This window comes from Lycium ferocissimum, chromosome 8 (genome assembly GCF_029784015.1).
Source record: "Lycium ferocissimum isolate CSIRO_LF1 chromosome 8, AGI_CSIRO_Lferr_CH_V1, whole genome shotgun sequence".
NCBI lineage: Eukaryota > Viridiplantae > Streptophyta > Magnoliopsida > Solanales > Solanaceae > Lycium > Lycium ferocissimum.
The window spans coordinates 8389735-8417685 of record NC_081349.1 but is presented as its reverse complement, the minus strand read 5'-3'; the positions used below and the strand labels follow the sequence as shown (position 1 = coordinate 8417685).

Sequence of the window (27951 nt, the reverse complement as noted above, 5' to 3'; positions counted from 1 at the left end):
AGAAATCCCAAGAAAGGTGAAATAAGGTTTTGGTGCAAGAAGTGTATTACCATTCAAGGCTTATTCCTCAATCATCTAAGGTGAGTTTCATGACTTTTTCATGTTGTTTGAAGTATTTATATGTTGAAACACTTGAATTGTAGATGAGTATAGAAAATGGGTCACAAATGTGAGAATAGTGTCATTATTGAATAGTAGTTGGATTGAATCATGAAAATGGATATGTTGAGATTATAAATAAAATTATAAATGATATTTAGAGCATGGAATAAGTATTGTATGAGAAAGAACGCAATAATGGACTTTGGTTATGAATATGGAGAATTGGAGCGAAATTGTGAAATATGGGCAATGTAATCAAATGATGCCTATTGTTTACGATATTGTGATTGTTATTATGAATGTTGGGAGTTGATACAGAATTTGGAGGAAAGTAGTATAAACAAAGGAAATGCTGCCCAATTTTCTCTAGCTTTAGTAAGCTCGTTCCTATAATTGTATAGCTAATGTCGATACGAATTCCCTTGAAGGTATAAATGAGTGCATTAAAGGGGAACGAACAAGCGATAAATTAGTTAAACGACAAAGGTATGTGAGGCTCAACCTTTCTTCCTAAGGCATGAATCCTATGTATGAATTCCCTCTTCCTTATGAATTTCCTATCTTCAAGAAAGTTAAGACTCCTTGTTCATGAATAGCCATACGAGATAAGAGATACGATATGAGTACGATAATGATGATGATAAGCTAAAGTCTAAAGACTCTAGAGCCATGATATGATGTTCCTATAAAGTTAATGATGAGTTATGATAAATATATTATGATGAGCATATAATGATATTACACCGCCCCTATATGGCCAGGCAGTCACCGCCAAGGCGGGCGTACTTATACACCATGGCGGATGGCATGGCGTACACCACTAGTGGGCGGCATGAGATGTTACCCGGACGGGGGGCCTGAACGCCCGGCTAATGCTAATGCTAATGTTATTGATTATCACACCGTACCTATATGGTCGGGCAGCTTATATATTCATGCATATATGATATGATGATGAGTATGAGAATAAGTCGGCTTGCATTATTTCTTGTAGGATCCAGTTAGTTATAGATTACTCCTCATTTGATGCCTCTTCATTCCATTGATGTCTTATTATTGTTTATGCCTCATATACTCAGTACAATGTTCGTACTGACGTCCTTTTCTTTGGACGCTATGTTCATGCCTACAGGCAGACAGGGAGACGGTGCGGATACATAGGAGCCCCCAGCAGATTTACAGGAGCCCTCCTTTATTCCGGAGGTGCTATTGATTATTCTTTTGGTATATATGTACATATTCATGATTTGGGCACCACGGTCCCGTCCGTCCATATGTCAAGTACTAGTAGAGGCTCGTAGATACGCGCGCGCGGGGTAGTATGGTCCCATGTCTTCCTATGTATATGCATGTGTATATATATATATATATATATATATATATATATATATATATATATATTTTTTTTTTTTTTTTTTTTTGATAGCGAGAGCTTATGTTTATAAAAGTAAATATGTTTCAAATGATGATAGTCTTTTATGATTACGAGTACATATATATTATGAATGTGAGCAGATAACTAACAAAATGAGCGGTGTTCGGTGGTTGGCCCCGGATACCCGTCATGGCCCGTGGCTCGGGTCGTGACATACATACTCAGTACATTGTTCGTATTGACATTCTTTTTTTTGTGGATGCTGCGTTCATGCCCGCAGGTAGACAGGGAGAGGGTCCAGATCCCTAGAAGCTTTATTAGCAGATATACTGGAGCACTCCACCGAGTGCCTCAAGCCAGTAGACGACAGAGGCTATTCAATTACTGACCCAGTTAGTTGCCGCTCAGGCTCGCCGGGGTGCGGGGTCCCAGTGACGGGGAGAGCGGGTTAGTGCCGAGCCGGTGATTTTTATGCGCTTAAATCGTCCTGAATTTTTTTGGGTCAAAGCCGGATGAAGACCCACAGGGCTTTATAGATGAGATGCTGAGAACGTTGAGGATAATACATGCTTCTGATACTGAGTCAGTGGAGTTGGCTTCCTATAGACTACGGGATGTGACCGCTCTTTGCTACAATAATTGGATATCTTCGAGAGGGGAAAATGCGCCTCCCCCGGTATGACAGGAGTTTGTAGATGCCTTCATCCGCCATTATTTGCCACCCGAGGTCCGACGGGCCCGAGCTGATAGGTTTTTGAATCTTAGGCAAGGAAATATGAGTGCTTTGGAGTATAGTCTACGCTTCAATTCGTTGGCTAGGTATGCTCCGGCCATGATAGCCAATATGGGAGGCCGGGTGCATCGGTTTGTGAGTGGCTTGGGGCCACATTTGATAAAAGAATGCTTGACAGCTTCACTCCGGGAAGGGGTGGATATCTCTCGTATTCAGGCCCGTGCCCAGAATTTAGAAGAGCAGCAGTAGCCGCACAGGGGTGAGCGCGATATTGACAGAGGGCATAGTAAGAGAGCGGGTCTGCCAGGTGCTAGCGATGGTATAGAAGGGGTCGTAGCAACAATATTTAAGGTATTCAGGCCAATCTGCGGCTAGTGCACCTCCTCGATTTTCGGGTAGGAGATTTGACCGCCTTATTTATTCTGAATCGGTTCAGAGCTCGAGAGTTTTGGGTTCCCAGTTTGGAGGCGATCCTAGTCAGAGGAGACCACTTGTACTACGATGCAGTCAGTGCGGTAGATTACATGCGGGCCAGTGTCACCGATGCTCAGATGCTTGTTATGACTATGGTCAGACTGGGCATATGATGTGTGATTGTCTATCGATGAGTGGTAGAGGGTGGGGCCGACCCACGAGATCGATGAGTCGGCTCTTCTTGTCCGTGCGCCTGTGGGGGCAAGGCTCGCAGCGCCATCAAGTCGTGGGGGCGGAGAGGGGAGCATCCAGTTCCGCGGCCCTCGGCCCGTATTTATGCATTCGTCGGGGCGACAAGATCTTCGAGTACCCCCGACGTTGTCACGGTATGTATCGCATTCTCTTATGATGTTTATGCATTGATTGATCCAGGGTCTACTTTGTCGTATATTACTCCTTATATTGTTGATCGTATTGGGGTGAAACTTGAGCCAATTAAACCTTTTGAGGTGTCTACTCCTGTTGGTGACCCGGTAATAGCTAGACAAGCATATAGAAACTGTGTGGTTGCGGTGTGTGATCGTCATACTGTAGCTGATTTGATCGAGTTGAAAGTGTTAGATTTCGGTGTTATTATGGGCATAGATTGACTGGTCTCCTGTTATGCTAATGTTGATTGTAGAACGAAAGTGGTTCAATTCCAATTTTCGGGAGAACCAGTGCTTGAATGGAAAGGTAACACAACATCTCCAAGAGGTAGGTTTATCTCCTATCTCAAAGCAAGGAAGATAATTGTTAAGGGCTATATTTATCATTTAGTCCGGGTTCATGCTGACCTTAGAAAACCGCCTTAACTCTTCAATCCATTTCAGTAGTAAATGAGTTTCCAGATGAGCTTCCAGGTCTTCCATCAGAGCGGGAGATTGATTTTACTATTGATGTGCTACCGAACACTGAACCCATATCTATTCCTCCTTACAGAATGGCTCCTTAATGAAAGAGCTAAAACACAATCGAAGGATTTTCTCGAAGGGATTTATTAGGCCGTTCATCGCCATAGGAGCACCTGTCTTGTTCGTAAGAAAGAAAGATGGTTCCTTGCGAATGTGCATTGACTATAGGCAGTTGAACAAGGTGACAATAAAGAATAAGTATCCGCTTCCGAGAATCGATGATTTGTTTGATCAATTGCAGGGTGCTAAGTGGTTTTCAAAGATAGATTTGAGATCAGGATATCACCAAGTGAGAGTTAGAGGAGAAAGACATTCCAAAAACAGCTTTCAGAACTAGATATGGTCATTATGAATTTCGGGTAATGTCGTTTGGATTGACTAACGCCCCGACAATATTCATGAATTTGATGAATAATGTGTTCAAACCTTTCTTAGATCTATTCATAATTGTGTTCATCGATGATATTACGGTATATTCTCGATCAGAAGCAGAGCATGCAAATCATTTACGTACAGTCCTTGGAATCCTTCGGACTCGAAAATTATATGCCAAGTTTTCAAAATACGAGTTCTGGTTGAATTCTATAACTTTTCTGGGCCATATCATCTCGGTGACGGCATTCGGGTAGACACTCGGAAAGATTGAGGTTGAAGACTTGGCCAAGGCCTACGGCGCACCTCTAGGTCCGTAGCTTTCAGATTGGCAAGTTATTACGGGTGATTTTTAGAAGTATTTTCTTTATCGCACTGTCGACGAAGCTAACTCAGAAATCAGCAAAATTTTAATTGACCGATGCTTGTGAGTGCAGTTTCTAGGCATTGAAAGATAGATTGACTTCAGCGCCAGTTCTGATACTTCTAGAAGGATCAGGAGACTATGTTGTTTATTGTGATGCCTCCAGTGTTGGGTTGGGCTGTGTGTTGATGCAGCACGGTAAAGTCATTACCTATGCCTCCAGGCAGTTGTGGAAACGCGAGAAAAACTATCCGACCCATGATCTTGAACTAGCTGCGGTTATTCATGCACTAAAGATATGGAGACATTACTTGTATGGTGTTCATGTTAATATTTATATAGATCACGGGAGTCTCCAGTACATTTTCAAGCAGAAGGAGCTAAATCTACGGCAGAGGCGATGGTTAGAGTTATTGAAAGACTATGACGTAAGTATTTTATATCATCTCGGAAAGGCGAATGTGGTGGTTGATGCTCTTAGCCGTAAATCCATGGACACTCTATGTGACGTTCAATCGGAGAAAAGGGAGCTAGCTCGTGAACTTCAACAGCTAGCTAGCCTAGGAGTTTGCTTAATGGACTCGGACAATGTAGGAGTTGTTGTTCATAACCTAGCTATTTCATCCTTAGTAATGGAGGTGAAAAAGCGCCAATATGAAGACCTCAAGTTGAGTTATTACAAAGATACACTCTCTCAGAAAGAGAAGTCACCATTCGAGGTTTCTGCAGTTGGGGTTCTCAGGTATCGAAGCCGGCTATGTGTCCCAGATGTTGCAGGATTACGCTACCAGATTCTAGAAGAAGCCCATTACTCCCGTTACTCTATTCATCCAGGAGCGACAAAGATGTACCGTGATCTCAAGTCAATGCATTGGTGGGACGAAATGAAGAAGGATATAGCAGAGTTTGTAGCTCAGTGTCCAAATTGTCAACAAGTGAAAATTGAGCATCAAAAGCCAGGAGGGTTGTTGCAAGCTATGGAAATTCCAACTTGGAAATAGGAAGTGATCAACATGGATTTTATTGTAGGCTTTCCTCGTTCTCAGCGTAAGTATGACTCCATATGGGTAATTGTGGATAGACTTATGAATTCAGCTCATTTTCTACCAGTCAGAACTACATACTCAGCAAGAGATTATGCAAAGCTGTATTTTAAAGAGATAGTGCGACTTCATGGTGTCCCAGTAGCCATTATCACAGATAGAGGGGCACAATTTACAGCTAATTTCTTGAAGTCCTTTCAAGAAGGTTTGGGAACTCAAGTGAAGCTTAGCACAACATTTCATCCACAGACTAATGGACAAGCTGAACGCACTATAAAGACCATGGAAGATATATTGCGGGCATGTGTATTAGATTTTGGAGGTAATTGGGATGATCATTTTCCACTTATTGAATTTGCATATAACAACATTTATCATTCTAGTATCCAGATGGCCCCATATGAGGCTTTATACGGGAGAAAGTGTAGATCGCTAATTGGATGGTTTGAAGTAGGAGAGACACAACTAATAGGCCCAGAACTGATCCAGCAAGCAGTAGAAAAGATCAAGCTTATTCAAGACCGATTGTTGACAGCCCAGAGTCGTCAGAAATCTTATGTGGACAATCGTCGACGAAACTTGAAATTCCAAGTTAACGATTGGGTATTCCTGAGAGTGTCACCGATGAAAAGTGTAATGAGATTTGGCAAGAAGGGAAAGCTTAGTCCCCGGTATATTAGGCCTTATAAGATTGTGCGCAAGGCAGGCCAAGTGGCTTATGAATTAGATCTACCTTCGGATTTAGAGTCAGTCCGTCCGGTTTTCCATGTGTCGATGCTTCATAATTGTGTTGGAGATCCTTCTAGAATCCTTCTTATAGATGATGTCCAAGTTACTGAGAAATTATCTTATGAAGAAGTACCCATTGCCATCCTAGATAGACATGTACGGAGACTTAGAACCAAAGACGTAGCCTCAGTTAAGGTCCTGTGGAGAAACAATAACAGAGAGGAAAAGACTTGGGAAGTAGAAGAAGATATGAAGTCCAGATATCCGCATTTATTTCCACCCCAGAAGAGGCTCAAGCAGAGACGCTATTGTTCCCGGGTATGTAATGCTTTCTTTGATGCTTTCTTGGTCGTGTGTGGCCATGATTGTTGATGTTGTTGTTGTAGCCCTGTGAGGCAAAATATTTTGGGTTCTTTGTGATAGGATGGTAGTGCCATATTATAAGGGAAACTCTGACAAATTTTTTGTAGAATCCCCAAGAGTCTAACATTCGAGGACGAATGTTCCTAAGGGGGGGAGAATGTTACATCTTGGGAATTTTGAGTTGTTACGCTGTAAATAGACTAATACAAGGTTAAGGTAAACATGAAGTCCTTATGAAGTTAAGGGGAGTATTTGATAGCTTTAAGTGCGTACTACAAGATTTTGAAGTCGCATGACTTGGAAGAACTAAAATCGATGAAGGAAGTGAAATGTAAGTTGTGTTTGGGAAGGTTTGGCATCAATCGAGCTAATGTTTGTTTTGAAATGTCTTGAGGAGGAGCTATAGGGCTCCTTAGATGGTTAATGAAGTGTTATATAAGTGCCAAGAAGGTCCCATAAGGATTGGAAGTCAAATGAATCAACGAGAGCAAGTTCAAAAAAAAATTTGTTGTATGACCACTTATACGGTCCGTATAACCATTCCAGAGAGGGGTTATCCCATGGTGGGATACGACCATTTATAAAGACCGTATAAGTGGCCGTATAATCGGGTCGGGTCTTTTTTTTTTTTTTTTCTTTTTTTCTCTTTTTATATATAGATGACCCTTGTTCTTATTTTTCATTTCCCACAATTTTCCCAAGTCTTGAAACCTCTAGAACATTTCGCCTATCATATTAACACAAACCCAAGGGAAATCAAAGATTAAATTGCAAGAATCAAGAGAATCAAGTGTGGAGAGACTTTCTAGGTTTGTAGGATTCAAGTTTTCCTTTGGTGTTCAAGTTGGAGTTTCATCCAAGTGAAATACATTAATCCAAAGTTCATCCTTGTACAATAAAAGGTGAGTTTTACATCTATTTCATATTATTAAGAGTATTTGGTTGTTGAATAACTTGGATGAGGGAAGAAAGTAGAAGGTGAAGCTCAAATAGGGGTTTAATGATATTTGTGAGTAGTAAATTAACTTGAGTCATGATTCTTAGTATGCTATTTGTATAATCTTGTTGTGGGCGGTGCTAATGATATTGGGGAAGTATTGTATGTAAGTGAAGGTGGTGTTGTGTTGTAGTTATTGTTATGAATGACCTTAAAAGGAGTTTTGAGGACTGAACCATGCTTAACTTGAAAGAAGCCTCTTAATTATGGTATTATGGATGTTGCTATTGATGTTGGGGAGTTGTTTATTATATGGAGAAAGTCAATGAAACAAAGGAAATGCTGCCCAAATTCCGTTAGCTCTTAGTTGCTTTAGTTTAACTTAAGCATGTTTTCAATGACCTAACCTTAGTACGAATCCTCTTGAATGTAGAGTCGCGAGCTTGAGAGGAGAACGTTTAGTCTTTAAGAAGACAAAAGGTATGTTAAGGCTAGTCCCCTTCTTTCAAAGGCATGATTCCTATGTTATGATTCTATCCATATTATCCATAACCTCCTTATGCCCAAAAGCTAGAAGTTCATGATTCTTGAAAGCTTCTTATGATACTAAAGATGAGATGTTTTCTATGATGAACATGATGATGATGATTTTTATGCTAGAAATTCCAAAGCTTATGGTCTTGATGCTACTATGAGATTATTGAGTTATTTCATAAATTCCTTGATTTCATTTGTTGTTGTTGATCTCACCTTATGAATTGTTCCTTCATGGTGAGATACAGTGATGATGATTACTCCATAAGATCATCGGAGGTTACCGACCTTACGTCACTCCGATAGGATTGTAGCTTTAATTGGGCTCTTATCCATGCTTATTTTTATGTATGATTACACTGGGCCTAGTTGGCTGGGCAGACACCACTACGGTGGGCATAGTGGGCGGCTTTGGATAATGATAATAACACCGTGCCTAGTTGGCCGGGCAGTCACCACTAGTGGCCGGCATGAGATGGTTAACGTGGGCGCGGGAGGGCCGGACGTGGGCTAATGATGATTACACCGTACCTATATGGTCGGGCAGCTTATATATATATATATATATATATATATATATATGATGTTGTTTTTCTTAAAGTAAAAGTTAGCATGCATAGTTCCGCTTCAAGAGGCAGTCAGTAAAAGTTATCTCTTTATCTCATGTTTCTTTATTTCTTTATTATGTTATTGTTCATGCCTTACATACTTAGTACATTGTTCGTACTGACGTCTTTTCTTTTGTGGATATTTGCGTTCATGCCCGCGAGTAGACGAGGGAGAGGGTCCGCATCTAGGAGCTTTATCAGCAAATATACAGGAGCACTCCATTACTCCCGAGTTGCAGTTTATTGGTATATTCTTTTGTGTTTATATTTAGGGCATGGCGGGATCCTGTCCTGTCCTTACGATTTTTAGTACTCCAGTTAGAGGCTCGTAAACATGTGTGGATAGTAGATATTTCATGACCTTAGTAGTCTATATTATGTATATCATTTTGTGGTTTTGCAGGCTTGTTCATATATATGTTTAAGGTGGAAAGGAAGAATGCTTCGTAACGAGTTTTATTTTTGAGAATAGCCTTTATTCAGGTTGACTTATTTGATAATTAGAACTATGGTCCACCGAGATAGATTGGAAGAAGTATGACAAGTGGTGCTCGGTAGGCTAGCTCCGGGTACCCGTCATGGCCCTCTGGTTGGGTCGTGACACGGGAAGCCCTATTTGGACCTGGTCTGGGGATGTCTGTAGTTAGGATTAGCCAAAGGATATTTAGGAAGAAACGTATGTCCTTCTTTTGTAATCGAACTATGTAGGGCCTGATTTCCCCTGGCGGGATACGTAGGCAGTCTACGTAAAACTCAGTCCCTTCGTGATTTAAATTATAATCCCCCCATTCGCTTAAATCTTCATGACAGGTCAAAGGGTTCACCGTAGTTAGTTAGCCTTAAAACCACCGGTCCAAGATCCACCCAAACATAAAAGGCCTGTAATATCCGAACCTGTAGAACATCAGATCAAAAGTACTCAAGCTTCAATGTATGGCTTTGTGTGCTACTTGCGCTTTAAATACCCATATGTGATATCTTGCTTTTACATTTGATATCCAGAGACTAACTTTCTTTACCGTAGAATTATTCTTATCTTATAGAAAGGGGCCGATTAGTATAACATTGAAAGTTGGCATACTTCACGAGATCCAAGGTCGCGCTAGCATCCCTCTCCGACAAAGGAAGAGAAAAAATGACTAGTACCCCCAAAGAAGTAAGAAATGAGCTCGCTCTTCGCAATGGAGACACCCAGGACTCACAAGAGCCAGCATCCCAGTAGGATGTGATTGCAACATTGTTAACTTCCATAACGAGAAAGACATGGAGAGGAAGATGGAAGAGTTGATGGAAAAATGCAACAGGTCCGCAAGAAAGGCCACAGGCCTAAGGTATGATGAGTTGTGCATGCACCCAGATTCGGACCAGCCAGAAGGGTTCAAAATTCTGAAATTTGAAATGTTCAACGGGACAGGAAATCCCAAAGCACACCTCCGTTCGTACTGCGACCAGTTGGTCGGAGTGAAGAAGAATGAACCTTTGATCATGCAACTATTCAGTCGTAGCCTAACTGGCGAAACAACCGAATGGTTCGCCACACAGGACATGCGCCGATGGCTCCTTTGAGAAGACATGGCCGAATCCTTCATGGAGAGATTTCGTTTCAATATTGAAACTGTGCCAGGCCGCTACTACCTCGAGAAGGTCAAACAAAAGTCAATAGTGAACTATAGAGAATTCGCCAACAGAAGGAGGGCCGAAGCAGCCCATGTGCAACCGCCAATGTGTGAAGGGGAGCTAGACTCTGTGTTCATCAGGTCATAGAAGCCTGATTTATATGATAGGATGTTATCCATGTCCAGGAGGCTGTTTTTTGAGTTGGTAACATTGGGAGAGGCCATAGAAGATGGTCTCAAATCTGAAAAGATCGTCAGTATCTTCAACAAAGCGTCTAGACAGGCCGCTGCAGGAGTCTTCTGCAAAAGAAAGAGGACGTGGCGAGTATATCCCACATTTCCGACCAAAACCCAAAAGGACCACAATCTTCTTACCAAATTCCACCCCTAGTGAATTATTCTGCTCCTTTATACAGCCTAGCACCCATATATTTCGCGTAACCAACCTTCACCACTCTTTGTACCAGCCTACACGGCTCCGTCCAGTGTTCGTGTGTCCGCTTCTGTTTATCAACCACCACTATAACAAACATACCAACCACCCCCCCACTAAAACTACAACCCACCGCAAAACAACCTACCACAAGCCTATCAAGCCCAAAATTACCAAAATCAACCACCGCCCCCAGTATATAATGCTCCACGTCTAATTTTTGAGAAAATGCCAGTAAGAGAATTCACGACGCTTCTCGAACTGAGGGCTCAACTTTTTGAAAGGATACTAACTGCGAGATTAATCCAGAAAGTCCCACCAAAACCAGCGCAACCCGATAGTAGGTTTTACAGGGCCGATCAGACTTGTGCCTACTATTCAGGAGCGAATGGGCACAACACAGAGGATTGCATAAATCTAAAATACAAAATCCAAGATCTGATAGACAAAAGAGAAATCATCCTGGAAACTATAACTCCTAACATAAACACGAACTCACTGCCGAATCATGGAAATAACGGGGTCCACATGATAGAGAGAGACGAAGACTGGGAAGCCTGCAGGGCGTTGGCCCCCAGAATGGTCGAGTCTTTTAAACAGACAGTTGCCTCCCTAACACTCCAGGAACGTCCCAAATTTAAAGTCTTGATTCCCAGTCCGAGAGTTCCTGAGGCTATACCAATGTTTAAGACTTTGGTTCCAGCGCCCGTGATCGCCCAAGTAGCGCAACAAATTGTGCCGAACCCCAAAATGCCAATCACTGTGCAAGCAGCTATGACCCAAGGCATGACTCGTTTAGGAAGATGCTACACTCCTGAAGAATTGGCCCACAGCGCCACGAGGAAAGAAAATACCCAAAAAAGGCGATAACGGAAGGAGAAGCTGAAGATTTTTGGCAGCACATGCAGCCAAAAGATTATTCCATTGTTGAGCATTTAAAGAAGACGTCGGCATAAATTCGGTGTTATAATTGTTGGCTAGCTCGCCGTCACACAAGCACACCCTCATGAAGGTATGGGATGACGTACATGTACCGGCTGGTACAAGTAGTGAAGCTTTAGCCGGACTAGTGGCCCATATCATTGGGGAACACAATATATGCTTCTCCAAAGAGGAACTGCCAGTGAAGGGAACCTCTCACAACAGAGCCCTCCATATCACCCTAGAATGTCATGACAAGACCATAAGGAGAGTGTTTGTGAATAATGGGTCAGGCCTCAACATCTGCCCCGTAACCATATTAACATAGCTTGGCTATGACATGGGCAAGATTCGCCAGCTCGGGACGAACGTCAGGGTTTTGATGGATCCCTAAGTGATTTCTTGGGAGGAATGGACCTACAAATCCAAGTCGGGCGTGCCTCCTTCACAGCAGAATTCCAAGTCATGAAAATCCTTTGCTAATTACAACATGCTCCTGAGAAGACCCTGGATCCACTCCGCCGGTGCAGTACCATCAAGTTTGAACCAGGCCATAAAATTTGAATGGCAGGGCCAGGAAATAGTGATCGAAGCTAAGAAGGATACCCCGAAATATCCTTACAACATTATACCAGTGATCGAAGGAATTCCCAACAAATTGAACTTCCACATGGTGGAATATGTGGGAGCCACGCATTCAGAAGTAGAGGTTGGTGAACCGATGCCGGCAATCTATAAAATAATTGCCTTCACTATGCTAAGAAACAATTTTGAAACAGGGAGAGGCCTGGGGAGAGATTTGGAAGGTATAACGGAACCTGTGCCTATTCCCAAAGAGAACTACCACTTTGGTCTGGGGTACGCTCCTAGCAAGGACGAGATCACAAAAGCCATCAGAAGAGAACCCAAAACAGGGAATCTACCACAACTAATTTCGGGGTTGTACCAGTCATTTCCCAACAAGACGCCTACGCAGAATGGAGAAGAAGTTGATGGGAGTCTCGAGTTGCTGTTTCAAGAAGAGGGATGCTACCCCATTGTTGAGAAAAGCCAAGAGGCGCTCACTGTACGCAGTCTGAGTCCGAAAAAGCGCATGAATAATGGGGCATCTACTCCACTCTTGGCTCCTCGGTAGAGAGGAGGATTTTCCTTAAAATTTTTTGCTAAAACGTGGCGACATTGGCCGAGGCCTGAATGACCGCCTTTTCTAAATTACTTCTTGATGTTTAAAAACGAAAATGGTCCGACGTTGTTCCAAACCAGGACCGCAGTTGTAACTGGTTACTCTTGAATTAATGAAAAGCCTCGATCTACATAAAACTGCTATCCTTATTAGATAATACAAATGAAAGTTTTCTAACTAACCATGCGTAATGAATAATGAATAAGCCTAACTTTACTTTGCCTTTTTTTTTCTTTTTTTTTTCTGTAGTAACCGTAATAAAACAATCGAAAATGTCACGATGTGTCGTGAAACGAATGAGAAAAACAGTCAGCAGGAGTACGAGGAGTACGACGAAGCGATGGTGATGCCAGAGGGACTGGTACAGGAATTGGAAGAATTAGAAGATAAGAAGAAGACAAATATGGACGAAACTGAGGTGATCAACCTCGGTGACGAAGAGGATGTCAAAGAGAGACGAATCAATGCCCATTTGGGAGCTCCACAGAAAGAGGATCTCAAAGCTCTGTTGAAGGAATATGTGGATGTCTTCGCTTGGTCATACGCAGATATGCCGGGTTAAGCACTAAAATAGTGGCCCGCATATTACCCATCAAAGAGGGTTTTGCCCCTATCAAACAAAAGACGCGAACCTTTAAGCCAGAAATGAGTATAAGGATAAAGGATGAAGTAGAGAAGCAGATCAAGTTTGGAATAATGGAAGTGACATACTACCCCACTTGGGTGGCCAACATAGTACCAGTACCCAAGAAGGACAGAAAGATTCGAATATGTGTGGACTATTGAGATCTCAACCGGACAGTCCAAAAGATAACTTTTCTTTCCCAAACATCCACATTCTAATAGATAACTGTGCTAAACACAAGCTGCAATCATTCGTGGATTGTTTCGCTGGGTACCATCAAATACTCATGAGCAGAGAAGACGATGAGAAGACAGCCTTTATCACCCCTTGGGGAGTCTACCATTACAGGGTAATGCCGTTCGGCCTAAAAAATGCCAGCGCTACATATATAAGAGCTATGGCTACCTTGTTCCACGACATGATGCATCGAGAGATTGAAGTCTATATGGACAATATCATCATAAATTCAAGGGAAAGCTCAGAACATACCGGGCACCTGCGCAAGTTCTTTGATAGACTTTGCAAGTTCAATCTGAGGCTGAACCCTGCAAAGTGTGCATTTGGAGTGCCTGCAGGTAAGTTGCTAGGATTCATAGTAAGCCACAGGGGTATCGAACTGGATCCTACCAAAATCAAAGCGATTCGGGAGTTACCACCTCCCAGGACTAAGAAAGAAGTCATGAGCTTTTTGGGAAGGTTAAACTATATCGGATTGTTCATAGCCCAGTCAACTGTGCTTATGGAGCCAATCCTTAAATTGCATAAGAAAGATGCTCCCACGAATTGGACGGAAGAATGCCAAGAAACATTTAACAAAATCAAGAGATATCTTTCCAATCCTCCCATCTTAGTACCACCTAGACCAGGGAGCCCTCTGTTACTATACCTATCAGTATCAGAAAATGCTTTCGGGTGCATACCTGCCTAGCATGATGAAGAGGGCAGAAAGAAACATGTCATCTACTATCATAGTAAGAAGTTCACATCCCGCAAGGCACGGTATATACTCGTAGAAAAAACCTTTTGTGCCCTGACTAGATTGCTCAAAAGCTGAGGCACTACTTATCAGTGTTCACCACTCACCTCATATCCAGGATGGATCCATTGAGATACATTTTCTAGCAACCGATGTCCATCGGGAAGTTGGCTATATCGCAGGTGCTACTAAGAGAATTTGACATCGTATACGTAGTACAAAAGGCAATCAAAGGACAAGCCCTAGATGACTTGTTGGCGGAAAGTCCCGTCGATGACAAACTCGAACCATTACAGACTTTCTTCCTGAACGAGAAAGTAATAGCTATGGAGGAAGAGGTGGAAGAACCATACTCAGGTTGGAGACTATTCTTCGATGGAGTAGTCAATTATAAAGGATCAGGCATCAGGGCAGTGTTAATATCAGAAACAGGACAACATTATCCGATGGCCACAAAGCTCAACTTCAGATGTAACAACAACATGGCGAAATATGAAGCATGTATCTTCGGCCTCAGTATGGCATTAGACATGAACATACAAGAGTTATTGGTAATAGAGGACTCCGATTTGCTCATAAATCAAGTGAAAGGAAATTGGGCGGCCAAGAATGACAAGATACTCCCATATGTAAATCTAGTGCAAAGATTGTGTTGAAGATTCAAGAGTGTCGATTTCAGGCATACTCTAAAGGCTAAAAATGAGTTTACAGATGCATCGGCTGCGATAGCCTCCATGATCCAGCACCCCGAGAATGCCCACATTGATCCATTAGAGATCACACTGAGAGAAGAACATGCTCACTGCGCCCACATCGAGGCCGAGCCAGATAGCCAACCATGGTATACCGATATCAAGACATACCAGGGGAAGGGAAAGTACCCCCCAGAGAGTTCAGCAAATTAGAAGAAGACCATCAGGAGGTTGGCTAACGGGTTCTTCTTGAACAAAGAAGTATTGTACAAAAGGACACCTGACCTTGGGTTACTCAGGTGCGTGGACGCCAAAAAGGCTACAAAGTTGCTAAAAGAGGTGTACACAGAGGCATGCGGACCCCACATGAATGGATTCATCCTTGCTAAGAAAATCCTAAGGACAGGATATTACTGGATGACCATAGAGCATGATTCGTGAAGAAGTGCCATCAGTGCCAGACACATGGAGATGTGATCAAGGTTCTTCCTATGGAGTTACATGCGATGCGCTCGCCTTGGCCATTCGTGGCATGGGGAATGGATGTCATAGGATCCATCGAGCCTCCAGCCTCCAATAGATATCGTTTCATTTTAGTAGCTATCGATTACTTCACTAAATGGGTAGAGGCAACTTTCCACAAATCAGTGACCAAGAAAGTCGCGGTTGACTTCGTAAAAAACAATCAGATATGCCGTTTTGATGTACCGAAATCCATCATCACAGACAATGGTGACAATCTGAGCAACCATTTAATGAAGGACATCTGTGAGCAATTCAAGATCAACCACAGAAACTCTACCGCCTACCGACCACAGATGAATAGAGCCGTGGAGGCTGCCAACAAGAACATCAAGAGAATCCTGAGAAGAATGATCGACAACTATAAGAATTGGAACGAGCAGTTGCCTTATGCTTTGTTGGGATACAGAATGACAACTCGCACTTCCACCGGGGCAACCCCATACCTCCCTGTCTACGGTACAGAAGCAGTCATGCCTGCAGAAGTGGATATCCCTTCACTCAAAATCATCCAAGAGGCAGAGCTAAATGATGCAGAATGGGTCAGAAATCTCTACGAGCAGCTGGGCATGATAGATGAAAAGAGAATGTTGGCGTTATGCTATGGACAACTGTACAGACAAAAAATGTCTCGAGCCTTCAACAAGCGGGTTAGAACCTGACTCTTTCAGATCGGTCAACTCGTACTCAAGCGAGTCTTCCTTCATCAAGAAGAATACAAGGGAAAGTTTTCCCTAAATTGGCAAGGACCGTACATGGTCAGGAAAGTACTTTCAGGACGAGCCGTAGTCCTAGCCGAGATGGACGGACAAGAGTGGCCCAAAGATATCAATGCAGACGCACTCAAGAGATACTATGTTTAGGATTCCATTTGCTTGTAACTGCATTATCATTTCCTTGTAATCACACTTTTATAATAGAATAGAAAAAAAAACAAATCATCTATGTAATGAACTACGCAATGACCTGAATTCCCCACAGTGGGATATGTAGGCAGTCCATACCGGACCCGATCACATTATTAGTGAAACCAAAGCTCCGTTACTTTATTTTGAACTACGTTCGACCTGAATTCCTGATGCGACAGGATACGTAAGCGCTTTCGAGCTCGATCGTCATAAAAGAAAACCCAAGAAATCCTTAGGAAACCTCAGAGACAATAAAGCAGGAGAACTCAACGAGGTCAAGCTACAAGGATCGACACAAGAATCAGCTGGCGTCAACTCTACACTGGGGTAGAATTTTTTAGAGAACCTCAAAAATTCCCGCATAACAAGACAAAGTAAGGGTCGCTCTGAGCAGATCCGAAAACTGGGGGAGAATTTTCGAGAAAGATATAAAAAATTCCACCAGTTCAGAAGTCAACAATTATACCTCTCGGGAGAGCCAGAAGACCTCGTTCGAAGACACATGTCATGACAAAAGATTTTTTTTTAAAAAAAATAAAATAATTTCAAAGAGAACAACACGCACTTTTTAATTTTTTACTTTAGATTTTCAAAAGAATATATCCATTAGTATGAGTATGCTCTAAAACCATCTTTCGAAGTACCAGACCCAAGAAGGATCAAAGAGGCATCAAGAGAAGACACTAGACGGGAGGATGACGACGCTAATTGGCCTCCTAGGAAACTCACAATTTTTCTGTGGATGCAGGTTTTTCAACAGGATAGCAGAGAGGTCATCAATCAAAGACAAGAAGCAAACTCAACCTGATGTCAGATAACCACGAGGGTCATAAAAGAAATGAATGAACAAGACACATTTGACCGAAAGGGTCAACAAAATAAATGAATGGCGAAGAGGTATCCGACCAAAAAGGTCATACGACAAATGAACGGGAAAAGATATATCTGACCACAAGGGTCATACAAAGAATAAAAAACCAAGACATGTCAGGCCAAAAAGGTCACAATAAGTAAGCAGAAAGATACATCCTACCAAAAGGGTCATGACAGAGACGAAAAGGCATATCCGACCACAAGGGTCAACAACCAACACAATGGACGAAAGAAAGATCATCCAGGCCCAAGGGTCATATCTATTATTTCCATCTTATTTCCTATTGCTAAGAGGGCCATTGCATGTTTAATTTCCTGCTGCTGAGAGGGCCATTCATATAAACTATCGAGAGGGCCATTCATACAAACTGTCGAGAGGGCCATTCATACAAACTGCAGAGAGGGCCATTCATACAAACTGCGAAGAGGGCCATTCGTGCAAACTGCCGAGAGGGCCATCTCATGTTTACCTTTTTGCTATCGAGAGGGCCATTCATACAAATTGCCAAGAGGGCCATTCATACAAACTGCCAAGAGGGCCATTCGTACAAACTGCCGAGAGGGCCATCGCACATTACCATTCGTTACGCTTTATCGAGAGGGCCGTTCTATGTTTGCCCGAAGAGGGCCGTTCAACAACCGCCGAGAGGTCCATTCATGCAAACTGTCAAGAGGGCCATTCATGCAAATATCATAAAAATATCTGCAATATTTTCAAATTTCGAAAGTAGGTGCCTAGCCTAAAAAAAAAAGCTAGCTTGCTAAACCAAATCTAGACGAATTGCGGAGCAAACATGGAACTTTTCTTACGCAGCCGGTCAAGATGGGGTGCCCGCAGAGTCAAGCTCTCCGGCCAGGACTTGGAAACCATCTAATCTCAAACTTAGCCACAATCTGTCTATTTTATTAAAAATCGCGACTGGTCAGATACACACCGGGAAAATCTGAAAGTACTCCCACAAAAGGGACATACTCTTCTCCAGCGAGTCAAACTACATGTGGGCTGATTCTCAAAGACTAAGGATATGTAGGCAGACTCAAAAATAGAGAATCGGCCACACCGCGACAACCGTCCAGAGAAAACCCAATCACAAAATCGGGAATCTCAGGACTTTCTTGCTAAATCACTTGAAAGTCTTCCATTGAGTCGAATTACAGGTGGCTTGAATTCTTGTATAGCTCGAGATGTGTAGGAAACTCAGAATTCAAGGTTCAACCGCACATGTGAATTGCATGAGAGTAAAGGGTAAGATGAGTTGGGTCCGTAAACAATTAGGATTAGTCAAACTTCGTTGCTCAGGGATGGTCCCGCCATCCCCGAACACCGAAGGGGCAGTTGTCGACACCTAATTTTTGACCTCCCATAATTTATTTTAATTACTCAGAGTCCTTGAATAACAAATAAAATGAGTTGGGCATCTTAAAGGAGTCTAAATATTTTATATAAAATTATTCAGGATGATATTTTACCTCTTTAAATTGATAAAGAGATTTTCAGGGCATTATAAATTATGTGAAAATTAATTGATATTTTATGACATTTAGGGAATATTTTATTGGAATTAATCAAAAGCAAAACAATTTTGAATGACTATTTACTTAATTGTTGAATCAAGGAAAAACCCAATTAATAAATAATTTATTCTATTCAAGGTAATTTGAGTAATTAAAGAAATTGACCATTTTACCCCTCAACCTTTGATTCTGTGTGTTTGCATAGTTGTTTAATTAATAAATTATTTTGGTAATTAATTTGGTTAATTAGAGGGATCATTTTGCAAATTGATTTTGATTATTTAATTATTTTTACATAAATGACCACATTTGAATTAACCAATTCATGGTTTAAAGTGATTGGGGTCATTTTTGAAAATTTAGCCTCCTAGTGGTTTTGATTGAGATGACAAAATCCATGGGCAAATCAATTGAGGTCATTATTAGCTTTAATTGGTTAATTAGTACCAAAATAAGGCTATATGTGAAATAATTAATCAGATTAAGATTAGTCAAGGATATTTTTGCAATTAGCTAGATAAAAGGTTATAATTGCAAAAAAATCAATTAGTTTTAAAGCCAACTGAGGCCATATTTGCAGTTTTAATAAGTCGTGTTTTAAATTAATTGCATCCTAATTTGATCATGCTTAAAATGTTATGGTTAATAATTGATATTTTAGCTTGGGCAATTTATTGGATTGCATCTTTGGTCCTTCATACCTATATATACACTATGTATACGTATGTGTACATTTATGTGTATATATATGTCAAAAAGAGGCCCCTTTCATTTTTTTTAAATAGGACCGAGCCCAGTCCATAATGGACTAGACCCGGCCCACATAGCGTTTAAAGAGGGGAATATACGTATACCCTCCCCTCATTTCCCACTCCAAAGACACTAGGGCTCTCTGTGCAAAGAAAAAAGAGGCGAGGCGGCTAGGGAAAGACCTTAGCGCCGCCTCCACCATTGCCCCACCCCCTTTTTCCTCATCGTATCCTATCATGGGATAGAGTGTAGAACATGGAAAATTAGAGGAGAGGACAAAGCATTAATGGCTTCATCCTTTTCCATACGTTTTCTCCACAAAATCCGTCCAAATGCTCCCTTAAGGTACAATCCTTGCAATTTCTTTTATTTATAGTCGATTTACAATGGTTTAAGGTGAAAATGAGCCATTGATTGTAGTTTCCTTTCGATCTAGACTGTATACCGTTGAATTCAAGTGAAGACTTGTGGAAAACCCACAAGTCCCACATCGGTATTGTAGGATTTGAGACAAGTTTTGGGGTTCTATAAATAGAACCCCATCCGTCACCATTAAAACAAGTTTGGACGACCTTAAAAGGCTTGACCTTTGAGTTTTGCTCGAAATTTAGGCTTCATTAGTGTTATTTAGACTTTAACTAAAAGAGTTTTAGTCTTTTCTAGTTCTAAAATTTTATTTCTTTTTCGTGTCCTGTATTTGGTGTGGCTGAGTTCGATTCTGGAAGCAGAAAGGAGGCTCCAAGTCCATTCTTGCTCTGGTTGCACTCAAAAAAGGTAATAATTTATTATTTTATTGCTTTTTTTAGGTTCCTGCCTGTGTTAATGATAGTTTGGTGTGGTTGACTGTTATATGTAGTTAAATATAGTTTAGTATTAGTAGTATGCTTAGTTTGATGTTTATTGCTTATACAATGATTTTTGGCTTGAATTATGTTAAAGGTTGATCAATCCCATACTTGTTTAATTGCTTCTGATTTTGACAATTTGGCTTAGATAGTGACTCTTATAACTTGTTTGAATTGGTCTCTGAGTGGTATTATTTGAATGAGAGTGCATTTGGGTAGTTTGAAGGGTTTTTGACACTGTTAATGAAAGGTGGATCTAGGACAACCTCAAGATGATCTTTATTTTTGTCTAAAATGGTCAACCAACTAGTAGAACATGTTTGTTAATTGGTGACAATAGTTATATTTGGTTTAACTCAATGATGAAGTGCCAGATTATCAAAATGACTTTAAGAAAGAATTTCAAAGGTTGGCAGGTTAACATAAAGTAGGTATGCGCTATATGTAGATTGATAACTTAAGACTTGAGAATTAAAAAGATAAAAGAAAAAGGGAATAATGGGAATGTTTTTGGTGCAAGCACAATCCGAGTCTCGTTTTGGCCCCATTTTGTACCATTTTGGATGTTGTGGTTAAAATGTTAAAATGAATAAGCAGTCATGGCCAAGAGGGAAACTAATGGTGATGTTCAGGATTTTTGTAAAGCTGAAATGAGTTGTATTTGATTCTGTCTTGCTTTATCATGTGTGAATTAGTCCTAAAGGAGAACCTATATGCTTTTGAGATGTTGTGTGATATAAAAGAACAAAATCATCATGATGAGAGCTTTGGATTGAGATTGCCTTGAACATTAATCTGTGTCATTGTCCTCTGAGTACTTATGTTGGGATTGTCTTAGTGATCATGCTTGTAACTTAGCCATAAGACCTTAAAGGGTTAACTAGGGCTTAATGAGTTAATTGTGGTAGACTTGTGATAGTGATAAGGTGTTCTAAGCCATCCCAAGGCTTTTGGTGTTTGTCATTGGAGTATGGAGATGAGGTTAGAAGGGAGAAAGGTCTTGGGTGAGAAAAAGGTGAGCCTGGGCATGAATTGGAGGTAGTGACTAGTGGAACCCAGGATCCTTTTTTACTGAAAGCAGATTCAGGAAAAGGAAAGAGAGGTGATGACCCCACCCTGTCCTGCTTCCCTTTTAGGACCCTGAGGATTTTTTCTTATTCTTTGAACCTTCTTCTCATGGTTCTGGGACACACAAGGACCTTGGGTGGACTAGGAAAGCTTATTTATATTTGGGAAAATGGGGCACCTGGAACTAAAAAATGTCCTGCCAGTACTTGTAAAGGTTAAGTCATGTTTTTCACTGTCTTCTAAAAAGATTTTTTTAATCTGGGATGATTATTTGTCTGTGCTGTTGTTGTTTGAGTTAGGTGGTTGGTAAGGAAGGAGGATTAGGGAGTACACTCGTAGTGATCCAAGCCAATATCATAGAGGGACTAAGTAATAGCCGTGTTGCTTCCCACTTGCTTCTGTTTATGATCATGTGCATTCTAATTCTCCTTAAATTGTGCATCTGTACTTTGCACCTTGGAACTTGATTCCTTGTGATGATGACTGAATGTTTGACTGTGAGAACCTAACTATGCTATAAACTTTTTCTTACAAGATTTTCTTAGATTAAATAGTTAAGAAATCATTACTAGGAATTGAGGTTCATCAAGATCTTTGTCGATTGCTTACTAGTATAGCCTTGTAATCCATCTTTCCTAAATCTTAAGTGTACATATACGTGTGGATTGATATTGGTTCTAATTAGCAGACATGTTTGTTATATGCTATATTCATAAAAGGGATATGAGCTAAAACCAGTAAGTCTAAAGGTGTGCCTTAAGGCACAAACTCCTCCAAGGCTCTCTTTCTAAAATGAATTAGTATAAAGCCCAAGGTGGAGACCTGCCTGCAGTGTCCTCTCTTAACCTATTTTTCACCTATGATTTGAAATTCTAATGACTTGCTTGTATGGTTAGTATCATTATTTGACTGTTTGGCTTATTGCATTTTCTAGAAATACTATGCCTATTTGTTGAACTGCCATTGCCTGCTATCTGGTTGTACACATCTCTGGGGGTTGGTTTGAATGGGGCTTATGACATGGCATGGCCTATGGGGAGTGTAGACCTATTTGTGGTGAGTCTGTGAAGTCAAAGGGCATAAGCAATTTGTCAATAGTGAGCTGACCCATGCTATGACTCTGAACTAGCTTAGTGATGCCTTGAGGAGTTTGAGAAATGGTCAGGACCTTAGTTTAAATGATTATGTCTGTTTATATGCACATATATACCTGAAACCTTTTGGATTGAATTCTTGGCTGCAAATGGTTTGAGAAACAAGTCTCAACATGATCACAAGGGCACTGAAAGTGAGCTAAGGCCACATGACCTAAGATGAGCCTTTTTAAAGGTGCCCTGGAGAAAGGAAAAAAGGAAAACGAAGCCTAGCTTGGTTTATAACACCTTTCCTTCACATAAAGGGCACCATGGCCCTTCTATGGCCTATGGGGTTATATGCTCATTGTAAAGAACCTTAGGACCAAATGGATTCTGTGCATAAAGGTTAGAGTTAAGTATACTATTAGGAGTGATTGATGATTTGATTGAATAAGGGGCAAGTGTGCATATGTGTTTAAGTTAGACAAAAAGGGGAGGGGCTTGATAGAAGTGTAAATTTGAGATGTCAACTTGTATTGTCCATGTCTTATTTGATTGTCTTAATTGTATTAACTACCTCTGTAGGACACCATGTTTTGTTTATGACAACTCAGGCACAGAAGGGCCCTAGTTCTGCCTCTATCCCTGCTATGTCCACACACCTTAACTTGCCTTATGTGTTTCTCATCTGCAAGATGTAACCTGCTTTAGTCCACTTTATGGTTATGTGTTTTAGCACTTGCTTACCTCCTTTGTGTGTTACAGTTTATGTATGTCCACTTCATGGTTATGTACTTTGATTTCTTGTTCTTGGCCACCTCACATCTATATACTACAGCCCATGTTGCCTCATCCAGGATCATGTGCCTTGTTACTTGTTTTGTTTACCTTATATTGGTGTGCTGCAGTTTGTATTATTTCCCCGTGACTGCATACTTTGGTCTTTTGTTTCTTGTTCACTTCAGCTTGCTTTGGGTTCCGTCCATGAGTGTATGTCAGATTCTGATCCTGCTACTTCATGGCCATGTCCTGAAGTTCTGCTTTAGTTAACGTTTAGTCATGTGTTCTTGACTTGCATTTGTTTGTATTGTAATTATTAGGGCCAGTCTACTTTTGGCTACATTATGTTTATATACATGGCCAGCTATGCTATGTTGTGGTCCAGGGATCTGTCTATGTTCTTGTGGCTACATTGGTGGGGGATAAGGTAATTTGGGGTGGGGGTTTAGTCTTAGCCTTCCCCCGATGTCCATCCATGCCTGGGGTTCACGAAACCCTTTGAAACTTATGCGGCATGGGGAATACGGGGGGCGACGACTCTCCCCTCCCCTTGTTATCAAAATACCTGCCAGTGGGGCCTTGTAGTATACATGTATATCCACATATAGCTACCTTACTGTATGACTTGTGAATTTGTTTGATACACATATACGTATTTGATAAATGTATTTTTTATAGTTATAAGTGTGATAAGTTTAGTATCCTTAAACTAACCGGGTTCTTTTTTCCCTTTCCCCCCTCTTCTACCACATGGCCACTTGGTCCGGGTCTGAAGCCAACCCGTTGGGCCAAGGCCCAACAAGAAACTCCTACATATTTATCGAGTCCGAGAAAAAATAAAAAAAGGAAACTATTATCAAAAGAGAACACGTAGAAGGCCCAGCTATGGGTGAAAATGGCTAACTAGAGGCTTTATAAACCCCTAGCCTTCCCCTTCCCTTTATTTAGTTATTTGTGTTTTCCTTTTATTTATAATTTTGTTGTAACTGTATTTGTAAACTTGTAAAAAAACTCACGTTATATTGGAATCATTTATGATTAGAATTAGACATCTTAGGACAACTGTACTTACGCTGTTTAGTTGACTTTAGGTCCCAAAACATTTTTTTCAAAACCCGAATTTAGCATAACGATTTTGTCAAAATAAGCAGATAACGAACAAAGCGGTTTTTGACACGAGTTAACAAAATAAGAAGTTATTTCAAAGTCACAAATTTTGCAATGTTATTTCTGAACAAAAATAAACTGATTTTCAAAACCAAAAGACACACTCTTTATAAAATTGAACTAAGCTTTTAGATCCAAACCAAGGCTAAGGATAAATGTTTTGGACCAGATTCAAAAAATAACAAAATTTGGCAAAGTATTGGGCCAAAAAGCCCTACTGATTTTTTTCAGAAAAATGATTAAGGACAAAACAGGCCAAGTTCAGTAAAAACGAAAAGAATTTTGGGCTGACCTGAAGCCCACTCAGGGACAAGAGTTGATAATACTAGTTTTCTTTAATAAGTTTTCATGCACAAGTTTATTTGGGCCAAGCCCAGAAGAAAAAATGGACGGGCCTCTTTAGATGGAGAATTATAATTTTTTTAGCTACAAGTCCAAATCCGAGACCAATTTTATAAGACTTATAAAGGACGTATATTTTAATACGCTTCAAACAAAGCACTCGTATATACAAGTTCTTAGATAAGGCATTCCAAACGTATTAAACGGATCGATCTAAACAAAGTATGAGTTAACGCATGAACAAAATTATGTACTTAAACATAATAATTTTATATCCTTCATGAATGACATGTATAAAAGGATGACCACTTTTATATATTCTCTTTACAAACAAAAATATACCATCCTTATATATAAAGGGATGCTATTTTACCCGGATATTATAAATCCAAATCTAAGTACCCTATATATAAAGGGAACATGTTCAAACTCCTTTTCTAAAAAATGATATGCAAATGGCAAGATTTTTTGGGGAATAAATGCTAAACAAACAGTTCATTGAATTACTCATACATTAGAATTCGAAGGTCAACCGTATAGTACGGATCCTTAATATTGGGGTGCCTAACACCTTCCCCAGGGGATCATCAGAACCTTTACCTGGAACTTTGGATTACGAAGGATTTTTCACGGTATTTGAATAAACTCTTCACCCTCGGTTTTCCTAATTTCCTAAAAATTAGGTGGCGACTCTTTTAAAACAAAGTCCGAAAGAGCACCAACAAATTCGAAGTAGCTTTTCCAAGCGCTTATCCCGCCCGCGAAAATGCGAACCGTCACACTTACAGTTTATCCATAACACAAGCACAGCCTAAGCTAATAGTTTAGAAAACTAAATAGTGGACGTAAGCATGTATGCCCGTGGGTGCTCGTACAATGCATAGGTAGGCTATCTCTTTGGCCACAACTTCCACATTATTGGTCCTCTTCTCAAATACTCTAGAGTTTCTTTCAATCCATAATGCGTAAGTACACTCAGCATAAATCATCTTGAAAGTTCTGGCTAGTTGGGATTTGCCTCTTACATTTGCAATGCTCCACCGCATAAACTGATCCCAAGTACCTGCTGTAAAAGATTGTAGCTTGATACATCTCAATAATCTTCTCCATAGTTCAAGTGAATATGTGCAGTGTATGAACATGTGCTCTCTTGTTTCCTCCACTCTTTGACAGAAGACACATTTTTTCTCAACCTCCATGCCCCATTTTCTTAGTCTATCCGCTGTCAAGAGTCTTCCATGAAGCATAAGACACATAGTAAAAGTGGTTTTAGGCCTTGCAGCATTGTCGAACATGAAAACCTTCCAGCTAACTCGTGGTTGGTCACCTAGCAGCACCAAATACAGCTGGTTGATAGGGCTATTTTTGGTGTTAGCAGTTTCCTGCCGTTGGTGCACCAACACCTGAGAACCCATTATCTTCCTAGTCATCCAACTCGTAAGGCAATTGATGGTTCTTTCTTCTTGAGATATCTCTTAGGAAGCTCATTTTGAGAATCATTGAATTTTTTTAATCAAATATACCCCTAAGTAGGATGCTTAGTGGTTACTTATTATATTTCAATAAATCCACAAATATGTAAAAGCAGGAATATAAAAGACATGAAAGAAAATGCAAAGCTACTCTATAGAACATTGTCCAGCAGCTACTACTATGTCATATGATCTTGATCTGCTGTCTTGCTTCTGTTTGCTGTTTCCTTTGGCCAATATCATATTATAGCACCTCAAGCTCTCACCAGTTACTTGATTCTTATGCCATGTAGAGTAATTCTCCAGGAAATCACAAACTTGTTTCAGTTAGCAAACTAAATAATCATAGCAAGTTCTAGGTGCTTCTTGTTCCTTGATGTTGTGTTGTTCCCATTTGATTGTGTTATACTATATGTGCCATGATAACCATGTATTGAATTATTTCTAATTGAATGAGCAGAGCTAATACGGGACATTGAAAACCATTCAGTAACAGGTTATTCATTAACTGATAAAAATAAAAGCTCTCTCCTTCCTTGCCATGTCTCTTTTTATGTTGTCACTTTAATTTCTTTGGTATCAATTGCTTGCACAAAATCATGAAATGGTTCAGTAGTCATTTGGTTCATACTGTTATTTTTTAGCTTTTTGAAATGAGCTGTTCAATCAAATGGTTCTTTTGGGTCTGTTGTCATTAGGATGTATGCATTGCAAAGATTAAATTCTTTTATGAAAGATTTGCTAAATTATTTTTCATTATCATTTTTTGTAGGTGGTGAAATTGAACAAGGGGATGAAGGAAGTGAAGACATGACTTAGGAGGATTATAATATCTGTTGCTCCCATATTGCAATATTAAATCACCGTTGTATTAGATTTATAACAACTGTTGCAATAAGAAGCAGCCATTGAATAGTCAGAAATAAGCGTCGCAATAGCGTAAAATAACCGATGCACAAAGCTCTATTACAAAGGTTCGTAGCTGTTCCGGTAGACACATAACCGTTGCAATAATCTTGAAGGGCAAACCATTGAGATAGGCTAATCTATTGCAATGGTTTTACGAACCGTCGCAATTGACCTATTGCAATGCAATCCATTATAACAGTCGCCAAAATCGTTGGAGTAGCACTATAGCAACGGAAAAACAATCTACTGTGACGGAATCAGAACCGTTACCATAGGCCAAATTTCTAGTAGTGTACAACACTACTAGTCTTTAGTTTATTTCTTAAAAGTAGCAGTACTAGTCATTTCTTGATCAATCCCAAATTATCGAACAAGTTGAATGGCTCAACATCTTTTGATCCTCTTGAAAGTTCTATATGTTTAATCAACATATGTATATATAACTAATTCCAATTACTAATATCAGTTACCTAGACAGGCCCTAAATTAACACAATTTTAGCATAGGTTTCATTGTAATGAAATAGTGTGTTTGTATGTTGGAAAATGTTTTCATACAAAATGATTTCTTGGAAGACAAGTGATTTTCCTACTTATTTTCTTGTGTTTGGGTGGATGTGGAAAACATTTTCTAGTGTTTGGTTTGCCGGAAATACCAATCCAATCCCCTGATCACACGCACCTCCAACCTCCCAACTCACTCACCTCTCTCCCCCCCCCACCCCCCCCCCCCCTAATTCCAACCTTCTCAT

General features: G+C 40.5%; 1 long non-coding RNA gene across 1 annotated transcript; it reads left to right on the top strand.

Annotated features, from left to right (window-relative positions):
- The first annotated feature begins 19662 nt into the window (after positions 1-19662).
- Positions 19663-27118, top strand: LOC132066592 (uncharacterized). Its single transcript, XR_009416867.1, has 3 exons — positions 19663-19886; positions 20270-20315; positions 27064-27118. It is a non-coding gene; the product is annotated as an uncharacterized LOC132066592 (long non-coding RNA).
- The last annotated feature ends 833 nt before the right edge of the window (positions 27119-27951 follow it).